The sequence below is a fragment of the Salmo trutta genome, chromosome 33 (assembly GCF_901001165.1).
Source record: "Salmo trutta chromosome 33, fSalTru1.1, whole genome shotgun sequence".
NCBI lineage: Eukaryota > Metazoa > Chordata > Actinopteri > Salmoniformes > Salmonidae > Salmo > Salmo trutta.
The window spans coordinates 35606768-35620336 of record NC_042989.1 but is presented as its reverse complement, the minus strand read 5'-3'; positions in this window follow the sequence as shown (position 1 = coordinate 35620336).

The window sequence follows — 13569 nt, the reverse complement described above, 5'->3', positions numbered from 1 at the left end:
AAGAGCAGTCAGGAACGTCAGGATTCAGGAAGGAGAGAAAGCTCAGCCCTCCTGACAGATAAGAGTCAGGAACATCAGGATTCAGGAAGGGATAGAAAGCTCAGCCCTTCTGACAGATAAGAGCAGTCAGGAACATCAGGATTCAGGAAGGGAGAGAAAGCTCAGCCCTCCTGACATAAGAGCAGTCAGGAATGTCAGGACTAAGGAGGGAGAGAAAGCTCAGCCCTTCTGACAGATAAGAGCAGTCAGGAACATCAGGATTCAGGAAGGGAGAGAAAGCTCAGCCCTCCTGACATAAGAGCAGTCAGGAATGTCAGGACTAAGGAGGGAGAGAAAGCTCAGCCATCCTGACATAAGAGCAGTCAGGAATGTCAGGACTAAGGAGGGAGAGAAAGCTCAGCCCTCCTGACATAAGAGCAGTCAGGAATGTCAGGACTAAGGAGGGGGAGAAAGCTCAGCCCTCCTGACATAAGAGCAGTCAGGAATGTCAGGACTAAGGAGGGGGAGAAAGCTCAGCCCTCCTGACAGATAAGAGCAGTCAGGAATGTCAGGACTAAGGAGGGAGAGAAAGCTCATGCTGCTTTTGATCCTTTCCCAGTAGAACATCTCTTCTCTCCTTCAGCCCTACAGTAGAAGGTTCAACTTCCTCCCTTCTTAATCTCTCTAGCCTAGACTTCCTCTCTGCTGAATATCTGTGTTTGTATAGACACTGAAGGAAGCTGGTTATACTTCATTAGCAGAGAACAAATGGAGCAGGAGAGAGGGAGCAGGCAGATTAGGTCTGTCATATTGTTCAGGAGAAATGTGAGCCAGGGCTGAAGTTACTGTCCTAGCTAAACCTACTTGGTTCTGTATGCTGTTGATAGTTTTCAAGCTTTTTCTTCCTGTATCGTAAACACTGTTAATTGAAATCAATTTCAAGGACTGTCGTCTCACTCTAGCAAAGTAATAATACAGGGTGCTTATATAATCCTGTTTCATTGTATGAAGTGGCTAACCTGTATGGGTATGAGATGTGAAATGGAAATGTATTTTTTGCATATCCCACTCTCCCTGGGGTCACAGCCAGGGGATCAGCCATTATATATGGCGACCCAGGAGCAATTAGGGTTAAATGCCTTGCTCAAGGGCAGAACAGCAGATTTCTCCCTTGTGGCTCAGGGATTCTATCCAGCAACCTTTCGGTAACCGGCCCAACACTCCTAACCACCAGGCCACCTGCTGCCCTCTCATTCGGATTCTCTGGAAGTCATGTAGAAATTAGCTGGTCCCAGCTCTGTCTGTGTTGTACAGCCAATTCTTATGGTCACATAGCAATAACAATAACCACTGGAGTTGTCTATACTGCACAAAGAGATCTGGAATCAGACTGTGTTAATGGGTGTTGTTGCTGGGCAACAGGAGAATAAGGATGGAGGATATGAACAGTTGGTGTTCAACTTTCCAGATGGTCATTGACTGGAAAGACTGGCCGTCCTCACAAGTTTCGCCACAATTCACAAGCTTAATTAATTTGTCTGGTTAATGGCTCCTGTGATATTTTTTATTGCCGCAAAATCTAATCTCATCTTTTTATGTGGTATTTCAAACATCGTTATGTCTTTAACAACTTTTTCATTGTGATGAAATTTGGTGATTTTGTAAAAAAACTTTGTTCTAACTAATTAGTGAAGCTATTTGGGCGTCATTTCAAATTGTGCTTCAATATGTCTAAGATCCTGTGCCAGATATTGTTAATGGACAGATGCTACGCAGAAACTAGTGTAGAGGACATCACTGAATACACAGCATGACAAAGTGATTTTAAATTGCACTGTGTGAACCAACAGTATAGAGCTGCAAGTAGAAAAACACACAGTTCTTAGTCCGGAGCCAATAACTTCCTGTAATTTCCACCTGTTTAAAGCTCCTACCTCCAAGGTTCAACACTCAATCTGTACCGAGCCATATGGAGATGGTTCCTCTAGGCAAGACAGACATTTTTGCCATGACACTGACACCTCTACACTCTGACACCTCTACATGCTGAAACTGACACCTCTGCACACTGCCACTGACACCTCTACATACTGACACTGACACCTCTACACACTGACACTGACACCTCTACACACTGACACTGAAACATCTACATACTGACACCTCTACACACTGACACCTCTACACACTGACACCTCTACACTCTGACACTGACACCTCTACACACTGACACCTCTACATACTAATACTGACACCTCTACACACTGACAGCTCTACATACTGACACTGACACCGCTACAAACTGACACCTCTACACACTGCCACCTCTACCTACTGACACCTCTACATACTGACACCTCTACCTACTGACACCTCTACATACTGACACCTCTACCTACTGACACCTCTACATACTGACACCTCTACCTACTGACACCTCTACATACTGACACCTCTACCTACTGACAGCTCTACAAACTGACACTGAAACATCTACATACTGACACCTCTACACACTGACACCTCTACACACTGACACCTCTACATACTGACACATCTACACACAGACACCTCTACATACTGACACCTCTACACACTGACACCTCTACCTACTGACACCTCTACACACTGACACCTCTACATACTGATACTGACACATCTGCACAATGACACCTCTACACACTGACACTGACACCTCTACACAATGACACCTCTACATACTGACACCTCTAGAGACACCATCTTCCTACTGACAACTCTACATAGTGACACCTCTACCTACTGACACCTCTACATACTGACACCTCCAACACTGACACCTCTATCCACTGACACCTCTACACACTGACACTGACACCGCTACACACTGACACCTCTACATACTGACACCTCCACCACTGACACCTCTATCCACTGACACCTCTACACACTGACACTGACACCGCTACACACTGACACCTCTATACACTGACACCTCTATACACTGACACCTCTACATACTGACACCGCTACACACTGACACCTCTACACACTGACACCTCTATACACTGACACCTCTACACAATGACACCTCTACATACTGACACCTCTAGAGACACCATCTTCCTACTGACAACTCTACATAGTGACACCTCTACCTACTGACACCTCTACATACTGACACCTCCAACACTGACACCTCTATCCACTGACACCTCTACACACTGACACTGACACCGCTACACACTGACACCTCTACATACTGACACCTCCACCACTGACACCTCTATCCACTGACACCTCTACACACTGACACTGACACCGCTACACACTGACACCTCTACACACTGACACCTCTATACACTGACACCTCTATACACTGACACCTCTACACACTGACACCTCTACATACTGACACCTCTACACACTGACACCTCTACACACTGAGACATCTACACCAGTGGCAGGCGGTGCCGTTTAAGATGAGGGTAGACACTTTTTTTCATGACCATGGCCTTATTTCTATTCTAGCATATTGAATGACTCTCATTCATATTCCATTCATAACTACTGTGCAAGTCTATGAAAGGGGGTGAGAACCATGAGCCTTCTTGGTTTTGCATTGAAGTCAATGTGCCCAGAGGAGGACGGAAGCCAGCTGTCCTCCGGCTACACCATGGTGCTACCCTATAGAGTACTGTTGAGGCTACTGTAGACATTCTTTGCAAAATTGTGGGTTTTAATCAATTATTAGGTGGCATGTGATTAAATTTAGTATAGTTTTATCCCAAAATTAATTTTTTAAATTCTATGAAATTCACTGAGGAGGATGGTCCTCCCCTTCCTCCTCTGAGGAGCCTCCACTGATCTACACAATGACACCTCTACACACTGGCACCTTTACACACTGACACCTCTACACACTGGCACCTTTACACACTGACACCTCTACATACTGACACCTCTACATACTGACACATCTACACACTGACACCTCTACACACTGGCACCTCTACACTCTGACACCTCTACACACTGACACCTCAACACTCTGACACCTCTACACACTGACACATCTACACACTGACACATCTACTCTCTGACACCTCTACACACTGACACCTCTACACTCTGACACCTCTACACACTGACACTGACACCTCTACACACTGACACTTACACCTCTACACACTGATACTGACACCTCTACAGACTGACACCTCTACATACAGACACCTCTACATACTGAGACCTCTACACACTGACACCTCTACACACTGACATCTCTACACACTGACACCTCTACACACTGACACCTCTACATACTGACACCTCTACACACGGACACCTCTTACTACACAGGGCGGTAGTAATTTAGGCAGGTTACCTTCGATTTCTTGAGCACAGGGACTATGATGGTCTACTTGAAACATGTAGGTATTACAGACTCGGTCCGGGAGAGTTTGAAAATGTCAGTGAAGTGTCACAACTTCCGCCGAAGTCGGTCCCTCTCCTTGTTCGGGCGGCGTTTGGCGGTCGACGTCAGAGGTCTTTTAGCCATCGCCAATCCACTTTTCATTTTCCATTTGTTTTGTCTTTGTTTTCTACTCACCTGGTTTCTATTCCCCAATTTACATGTTAATTATTTAACCCTCTGTTTCCCACATGTTTAGTGTGTGTGTTTATTGATTGTTCTTGGCGGTACTTGTCGGCTGGTTATGTTTGCCGGGTTATGTATTTACGGCCGTTATTTTCGAGTGACCGGTATTTCTCCGCACTTTGAGTATTGTCTGAATACTGGTGCTGTCGTGGAATTAAATACCTTGTACACTCATTTCTGCTCTCCTGAGCCTGATTCACTACACCAGTTAACCACCGCCTGACATGAAGACACTTGCCAGTTGGTCCAGGCATTCTCTGAGTACTGCCTTGATCAGCCTGTTGCATGATGACGAGGAACATCATGGCCCGTTCCTAGATGACTTTGTAGAGTGGTGTGAGGAATCACACTTGGTCCCCAATAGCAACAAGACCAAAGAGATGTGCATAGACTTCAGGAAGTGTACAAGACCTACCTCTGCAACTTCTATTAGAGGTCAGAATATAGAGATTGTAGAGGAATACAAATATCTGGGTGTCCTCTTGGACAATAAGCTTCAGTGGAGGAAATGTACAGACCTGATCTACAGAAAGAGCCAACAGAGACTGTATTTTCTCAAAATGCTGGGATCTTTTAATGTTAATCGTACTATACTGACTGTGTTTTACAAATCTTTCAGTGAGAGTATTTTAACTTTTTGTATTGTTTGTTGGTTTGCCAATGCCACTGTCAGCCAAAGAAATATGCTGAGAAGGATTATCACCTCAGCAAGCAAGGTACTGGGAGTCAAACAGACAGGCCTGGATGAGATCTTTAAGGTCAGGGCCCTCCACGAGGCTCACAAAATCATTTTAGACCCAAGCCACCCCCTGTACCCGGACTTTGAACTACTCCCCTCTGGGCGCAGGTACAGGGCACCCCTCAGCAGGAAAAACAGAACTAGACAATAATTTGTGCCAGGTGTGATATCCCTCCTAAATAGCTCGGGCTAATATTCCTATCGGCTCAGTAAGGCCAGCAGGCTAGTCTTTAAAAAAAAAATGTTTTATTGGTATGTATCTGTTATGAAAGTTGTATTGTGTAACGGTCGTCGTATATACTGGACCAAGGCGCAGCGGGTTGAGTGCTCATTTTATCTTTTATTTAGAACACTTAAATAACAAAACAAGAAAACGAACGAACAGTACTGCAGGCTAACACAGCAGTGCAAAAACAACTTCCCACAAGGGATGTGAAAACAGGGCTACCTAAGTATGACTCCCAATCAGCAACAATGATGTACAGCTGTTCCTGATTGAGAGCCATACCAGGCCAACACAAAGAAATACACAACATAGACAGATCATAGAAATACAAACATAAAACATAACCAAAAACCCCGGAATACTCTAAACAAACACCCCTCTACACCCCTCTACATAAACACATATCCCAACAAACCCGAACCACATAAAACAAACACCCCCACTGCCACGTCCTGACCAAACTGACCAAACTACAATAACAAATAACCCCTTTACTGGTCAGGACGTGACATATTGTCAATTTTGTTTTGTATTTAAACGCCACTTTAAACGTGTACATGACGCTGCAAAAAATTTCCACATGGGGACAATAAAGCCAGTAACTAAGTAGGTAAGTAAGTAGGTACACGTCCTGGTAATAAAGTTTTAAAGGTCTTGCTTACATCGGCTACGGAGAGCGTGATCACACAGTCATCCGGAACAGGTGGTGCTCTCATGCATGTTTCAGTGTTGCTGTCACGTCCTGACCAGTATAAGGGGTTATTGGTTATTGTAGTTTGGTCAGGACGTGGCAGGGGGTATTTGTTTTATGTGGTTCAGGGTTTAATGGGATATGTATTTATGTAAGAGGGGTGTTTGATTTATGTGTTCCGGGGTTTTTGGGTAATGTTCTTGTTTTGTATTTGTATGGTTTTCTATGTTGTGTATTTCTTTGTGTTGGCCTGGTATGGCTCTCAATCAGGAACAGCTGTACATCGTTGTTGCTGATTGAGAGTCATACTTAGGTAGCCCTGTTTCACCTGTCCCTTTGTGGGAAGTTGTATTCGTGCACTGCTATGTTTAGCCTGCAGAACTTTTAGCTGTCATTCGTGGTTTTGTTTTGTTGTTTTTGTGTGGTGTTCGTAATAAAGTAAATATGAGCATTCACGTACCCGCTGCATTTTGGTCCACTTCCTACGACGGCCATTACAGTTGCTTGCCTCGAAGCGAGCATAAAAGGCATTTAGCCCGTCTTCTAGGCTCGCGCCACTAGGCAGCTCACGGCTGGCTTTCCCTTTGTGTAGTCGGTGTAGTTGGATTCAATCTTAGTCATGTATTGATGCTTTGTCTGTTTGATGGTTCGTCTGATGGCCGGATTAGTGTCCCGCTCCTTGAAAGCTGCAGCACTAGCCTTTAGCTCGGTGACGATGTTGCCTATAATCCATGGCTTCTGGTTGGGATAAGTATGTACGGTCACTGTGGGGACAACGTCATCGATGCACTTATTGTTGAAGCCGGTGACTGAGGTGGTATACTCCTCAATGCCATTGGGATTACTCAGGGTCAGCCATAGTAGTACTCAGGGTCAGCCATAGTAGTACTCAGGATCAGCCATAGTAGTACTCAGGGTCAACCATAGTAGTACTCAGGGTTAGCCATAGTAGTACTCAGGGTCAGCCATAGTAGTACTCAGGGTCAGCCATAGTAGTACTCATGGTCATCCATAGTAGTACTCAGGGTCAGCCATAGTTGTACTCAGGGTCAGCCATAGTAGTACTCATGGTCATCCATAGTAGTACTCAGGGTCAGCCATAGTAGTACTCAGGGTCAGCCATAGTAGTACTCAGGGTCAGCCATAGTAGCACTCAGGGTCAGCCATAGTAGTATTCAGGATCAGCCATAGTAGTACTCAGGGTCAACCATAGTAGTACTCATGGTCATCCATAGTAGTACTCAGGGTCAGCCATAGTAGTACTCAGGGTCAGCCATAGTAGTACTCATGGTCATCCATAGTAGTACTCAGGGTCAGCCATAGTAGTACTTAGGGTCAGCCATAGTAGTATTCAGGATCAGCCATAGTAGTACTCAGGGTCAACCATAGTAGTACTCAGGGTTAGCCATAGAAGTACTCAGGGTCAGCCATAGTAGTACTCAGGGTCAGCCATAGTAGTACTCAGGATCAGCCATAGTAGCACTTAACCCCCCCCCCAGACAAACACACACACACACACACACACACACACACACACAACAAACACACAAACACACACATTTACCCTTGGCCTCATTGTGACAGGCATGCAGTTTCAAAGGCAGGGATGAGGCATGAGGGAGTATTAGTGAGTTTAGTAAGTTTAGTGATGAGTCACCACAGCAGGGGAGAACTATTTATTATGAACAAATTCCACCCAATGAGCTTCAAGTGTTACAATAACACAATGTGACGGATTCCCTCCTCGTTATGGTATACCTCTATGGTACAGTATATCTCTATAATGCAGATGCTCATCATCCTCCACTTGATCCACAAGTAACTCAATTCAAACAAGGCCGATACACTTGTGTTTCTTAAACAATATACGAGACCTGGGTTCACGTAGTATTTGACATATTTCTAATACCTTGATGAACCTTTGGTTAAACCTGTCTGGAGTGACAGAGGGGATGATTGTGCACTTTTGGAACTATGCCTTTGGGTTCAATTGCATTTGACAAAGCTCAATCGAGCACAGCTAAATAATTTGAACGATTTTAAATACTATTTGAACCCAGGTCTACAACTGGCAAATCAAGGACTATGATCAGATTAAACAGATGCTGTTGGCTGCTTGTCTTGTCTACTCACAACGTCATTAATGTTCTTCTTCTCATGGATAGAGCTTGCTGTGAGGATGTGGTTTCCTCAGAGAACATTCGAAAAATAGAGAACATACGAAAAATGGAGATACTGTATGTATTGTATGATATTACATGATTTATTTGACAATTAAAATTGTAAAAATACAACCACACATGTGCATTTAAAAATAATCGAGGACAACAGAAAAAAGTTTAGAAATGTATTTCCATTGTGGTCCTCAATGGTACATCAGATAATCCCTTTTGGGATGTAAACATTGAGTTGTATTTTTCCCCAGTCATTGCACAGTTCCCTAGTCTCATATTGTTGATTAGTAATTACTCTGCTGACAAGATCCACAGTGTTGGTTATTGCCTTTGGTGAAGTACACCGGGGAATACATAAGAGAAGCGTACATTTTTGGAGTGTTGCATCACAATCAATTGCTGTGCTTCGCCCACAGAAAATATTGAAAAAGTTGGACGAAACCTTTTTAAATTCTTGCCATTCGTACAGGCAACATTTCAAAATGTTGTTTTCACGTTTCTATACAAAGCACAGTTTTTGCATTGATTTACACCAGTTGAATGTATTTAATTTTGGTTTGTTCTCATACTTACACCAGTGTTATTACAATGTAAGTACTGTAGACATTATTTTCCTAGCACATGGGTCGGCAACAGGCAACCGGCGGGCCAAGTTCAGTCCGCAAGTGCAAAAAATGTGCTTCATTTTAGGAAATTTGTTCCTAAGTAGTCCCACAAACAAACAAAAAATATAGATATGTGATCATGTCTCAATGTAATCAAGGTATGACATTATTGCTATTTTCAAATACAATCTCTTTTTGGGCTTAGTTGTAGTCAATTTATTATAATTATGTCCCCCACTGACTAATCGCTCCGACAGAAATTGGCCCGCGGCTGAACCCAGTTGACCTCTGACCTAGTCCCTACAACTGTTATACTACATCATGTAAAGTGGGACGGCTACTCCGCCAATACGTGTTGTGGTCATTATGAAGTCAATCTGGTTCTTTGAATAAGATTTTAACAGGCCATTCTGTTTTCCCTGAAAGGCCCACACAGTCTCTAGGCTATAAAGTGTGATTCCATTACATTGTGGGCATTAACATTTCAGACGTCCGTTAGCTCATTTATAAATATATCTGGGAGGTAGCTCACCTCCTATGACTCATAGACACCAAATAACCTCCTGACGCTGGCACCAGTCCCTAACTTAAGATGGATGGCGCATTGCAGACCTGTTCATCTGAATTAAAGAGCGTTTATATTTCATTAACACAAAGAGCCACGAGATGCTGCTCTCTCTGAGAATGGAATGAGAACGTTACGATTTTACAAAGGTTTTGTTCAGGGTTTGTTCGATGAGTGGTACATTTCTTCAGGAGGACGACTTGGCTGCTCACATGGGTCCTTTTAAGGACAGTGAAGACATACAGCTCATCTCGTGGCTTGTTTACATCCTCCAGCATCAGAAGCGTCTTACGTCGTAAACCCAGTCCTTTATTGACTCTGCTGTGAGGTATTCTAGTACAGTCACAATAGCAGTCACACAGGGAGAGGAAGTCACAATAGCAGTCACACAGGGAGGGAGTCACAATAGCAGTCACACAGGGAGGGAGTCACAATAGCAGTCACACAGGGAGGGAGTCACAATAGCAGTCACACAGGGAGGGAGTCACAATAGCAGTCACACAGGGAGGGAGTCACAATAGCAGTCACACAGGGAGAGGAAGTCACAATAGCAGTCACACAGGGAGGAAGTCACAATAGCAGTCACACAGGGAGGGAGTCACAATAGCAGTCACACAGGGAGAGGAAGTCACAATAGCAGTCACACAGGGAGGGAGTCACAATAGCAGTCACACAGGGAGAGGAAGTCACAATAGCAGTCACACAGGGAGGAAGTCACAATAGCAGTCACACAGGGAGGGAGTCACAATAGCAGTCACACAGGGAGGGAGTCACAATAGCAGTCACACAGGGAGGGAGTCACAATAGCGGACACACAGGGACGGAGTCACAATAGCAGTCACACAGGGAGGGAGTCACAATAGCAGTCACACAGGGAGGGAGTCACAATAGCAGTCACACAGGGAGGGAGTCACAATAGCAGTCACACAGGGAGGGAGTCACAATAGCAGTCACACAGGGAGAGGAAGTCACAATAGCAGTCACACAGGGAGGGAGTCACAATAGCAGTCCCACAGGGAGGGAGTCACAACAGCAGTCACACAGGGAGGGAGTCACAACAGCAGTCACACAGGGAGGAAGTCACAATAGCAGTCACACAGGGAGAGGGAGTCACAATAGCGGACACACAGGGAGGGAGTCACAATAGCAGTCACACAGGGAGGGTGTCACAATAGCAGTCACACAGGGAGGGAGTCACAATAGCAGTCACACAGGGAGGAAGTCACAATAGCAGTCACACAGGGAGGGAGTCACAATAGCAGTCCCACAGGGAGGGAGTCACAACAGCAGTCACACAGGGAGGGAGTCACAACAGCAGTCACACAGGGAGGAAGTCACAATAGCAGTCACACAGGGAGAGGGAGTCACAATAGCGGACACACAGGGAGGGAGTCACAATAGCAGTCACACAGGGAGGGAGTCACAATAGCAGTCACACAGGGAGGGAGTCACAATAGCAGTCACACAGGGAGGGAGTCACAATAGCAGTCACACAGGGAGGGAGTCACAATAGCAGTCACACAGGGAGGGAGTCACAATAGCGGACACACAGGGAGGGAGTCACAATAGCAGTCACACAGGGAGGGAGTCACAATAGCGGACACACAGGGAGGGAGTCACAATAGCAGTCACACAGGGAGGGAGTCACAATAGCAGTCACACAGGGAGGGAGTCACAATAGCAGTCACACAGGGAGGGAGTCACAATAGCGGACACACAGGGAGAGGAAGTCACAATAGCAGTCACACAGGGAGGGAGTCACAACAGCAGTCACACAGGGAGGGAGTCACAATAGCAGTCCCACAGGGAGGGAGTCACAACAGCAGTCACACAGGGAGGGAGTCACAATAGCAGTCACACAGGGAGGGAGTCACAATAGCAGTCACACAGGGAGGGAGTCACAATAGCAGTCCCACAGGGAGGGAGTCACAATAGCAGTCACACAGGGAGGGAGTCACAATAGCAGTCACACAGGGAGGGAGTCACAATAGCGGACACACAGGGAGGGAGTCACAATAGCGGACACACAGGGAGGGAGTCACAACAGCAGTCACACAGGGAGGAAGTCACAATAGCAGTCACACAGGGAGAGGAAGTCACAATAGCAGTCACACAGGGAGGAAGTCACAATAGCAGTCACACAGGGAGAGGAAGTCACAATAGCAGTCACACAGGGAGGGAGTCACAATAGCAGTCACACAGGGAGGGAGTCACAATAGCAGTCACACAGGGAGGGAGTCACAATAGCAGTCACACAGGGAGGGAGTCACAATAGCGGACACACAGGGAGGGAGTCACAATAGCAGTCACACAGGGAGGGAGTCACAATAGCAGTCACACAGGGAGAGGGAGTCACAATAGCGGACACACAGGGAGGGAGTCACAATAGCAGTCACACAGGGAGGGAGTCACAATAGCAGTGGGGAGTAAAGGGGAAAGAGGGGGCGGGTAGCTACAAGCAGAACTCCTTACTCCAGCAACTACATAGTTCCGACCTCTCACTCTGCAGCTGACAGATAAGGCCACAGCTAGCGACCGTATTGAGCGTCTACCCCGGCTCCTCTTTGTCTTCTACCCGGCAGTGTCAAAGGGAGATTAAAATACAATAAGTAGTAGCGTCTTTGGAGCGAATGAGGCAGGCGACAAACATTCATTTTGCCTCGCTGTTCTGCCGGGCCCCGATAAAGTTTTACTGCAGCCCTGTTGGTATTTACACTGAAGGTTTGGCTCTTTAAGCACAGTGATAACCCTTTCCCGGGGATATTTCGAACTTCTTTGTCATGATATTATCAGGTTAATAGGTGCCTGTAGTTGGCAGGAGTATCGTTTATCGGGTGAATTGCTAGACATTTACAGTATCTAGGCCTATTTTGTTTGTGCTGTTATTACAATAAGATGCTCTCTGAGTGATGGGAAGTACTCAGTGGAGTCACAAATTTACACTTGACATTCTTTTCGAAATTCCCTCATGTATTTCAACTTCGTTTATGCCTTCAACCTCTTGAAATCTTGAAAAGAGATCATTAGTGGAGAGATTTTCTTTACTAACTGTCAAAAGCATACAATGCCGGAAGTTTCCATTCGACTAATCACTCACCGTACCCTAGATCCTGGAGTAAGGACGAGCATACGCATTAAGACTGGTGTCATTGTGAATTATCTGCAGCCTGAAGTTTCTCTTTCATTTTAGATTTTTGGGAGCCAATTTCTAAAGATGGGTAAACTGCTAAACTGAATTAGAGTTTGTACCGATCCATCACATCCTCCTTTGAAATGTTTGAAGGACAGAAACCAGTGTTGAAAAAAATCAGTGTTGAAAAAAATCTGTGTTAAAAAAACTGAATCTGTGATCGAAATCGGTTTTAAAGACATCTGTGTCACCATAATAGAAAATGACTCAAGTTCAAGTGAAAATACTAATTGAGTAAAAGTATTTGGTTTTAAATATTCTTAAGTATCAAAAGTAAATGTAATTGCTCAAATATACTTAAGTATCAAAAGTAAAAGTAGAAATAATTTCAAATGTCTTATATTAAGCAAACCAGAGGGCACCATTTTTAAAATTTACAGAAAGCCAGGGGCACACTCCAACACATCATTTACAAACAAAGCATTTGTGTTTAGTGAGGCCGCCAGATCAGAGGCAGTAGGGACGACCAGGGATGTTCTCTTGATAAGTGCGTGAATTGGACCATTTTCATGTCCTTCTAAGCATTCAAAATGTAACGAGTACTTTAGGGTGTCAGGAAAAATTAATGAAATAAAAAATACATTATTTTCTTTAGGAAAAAAAGACTACTGAAGTAGTACTTGAAAGTATTTTTACTAAAGTACTTTATACCACTGGAAATGAGTGATAGAGGAATCAGTGTTAGAGAAATGAGTGATTGAGGAATCAGTGTTAGAGAAATTAGTGATAGAGGAATCAGTGTTAGAGAAATGAGTGATAGA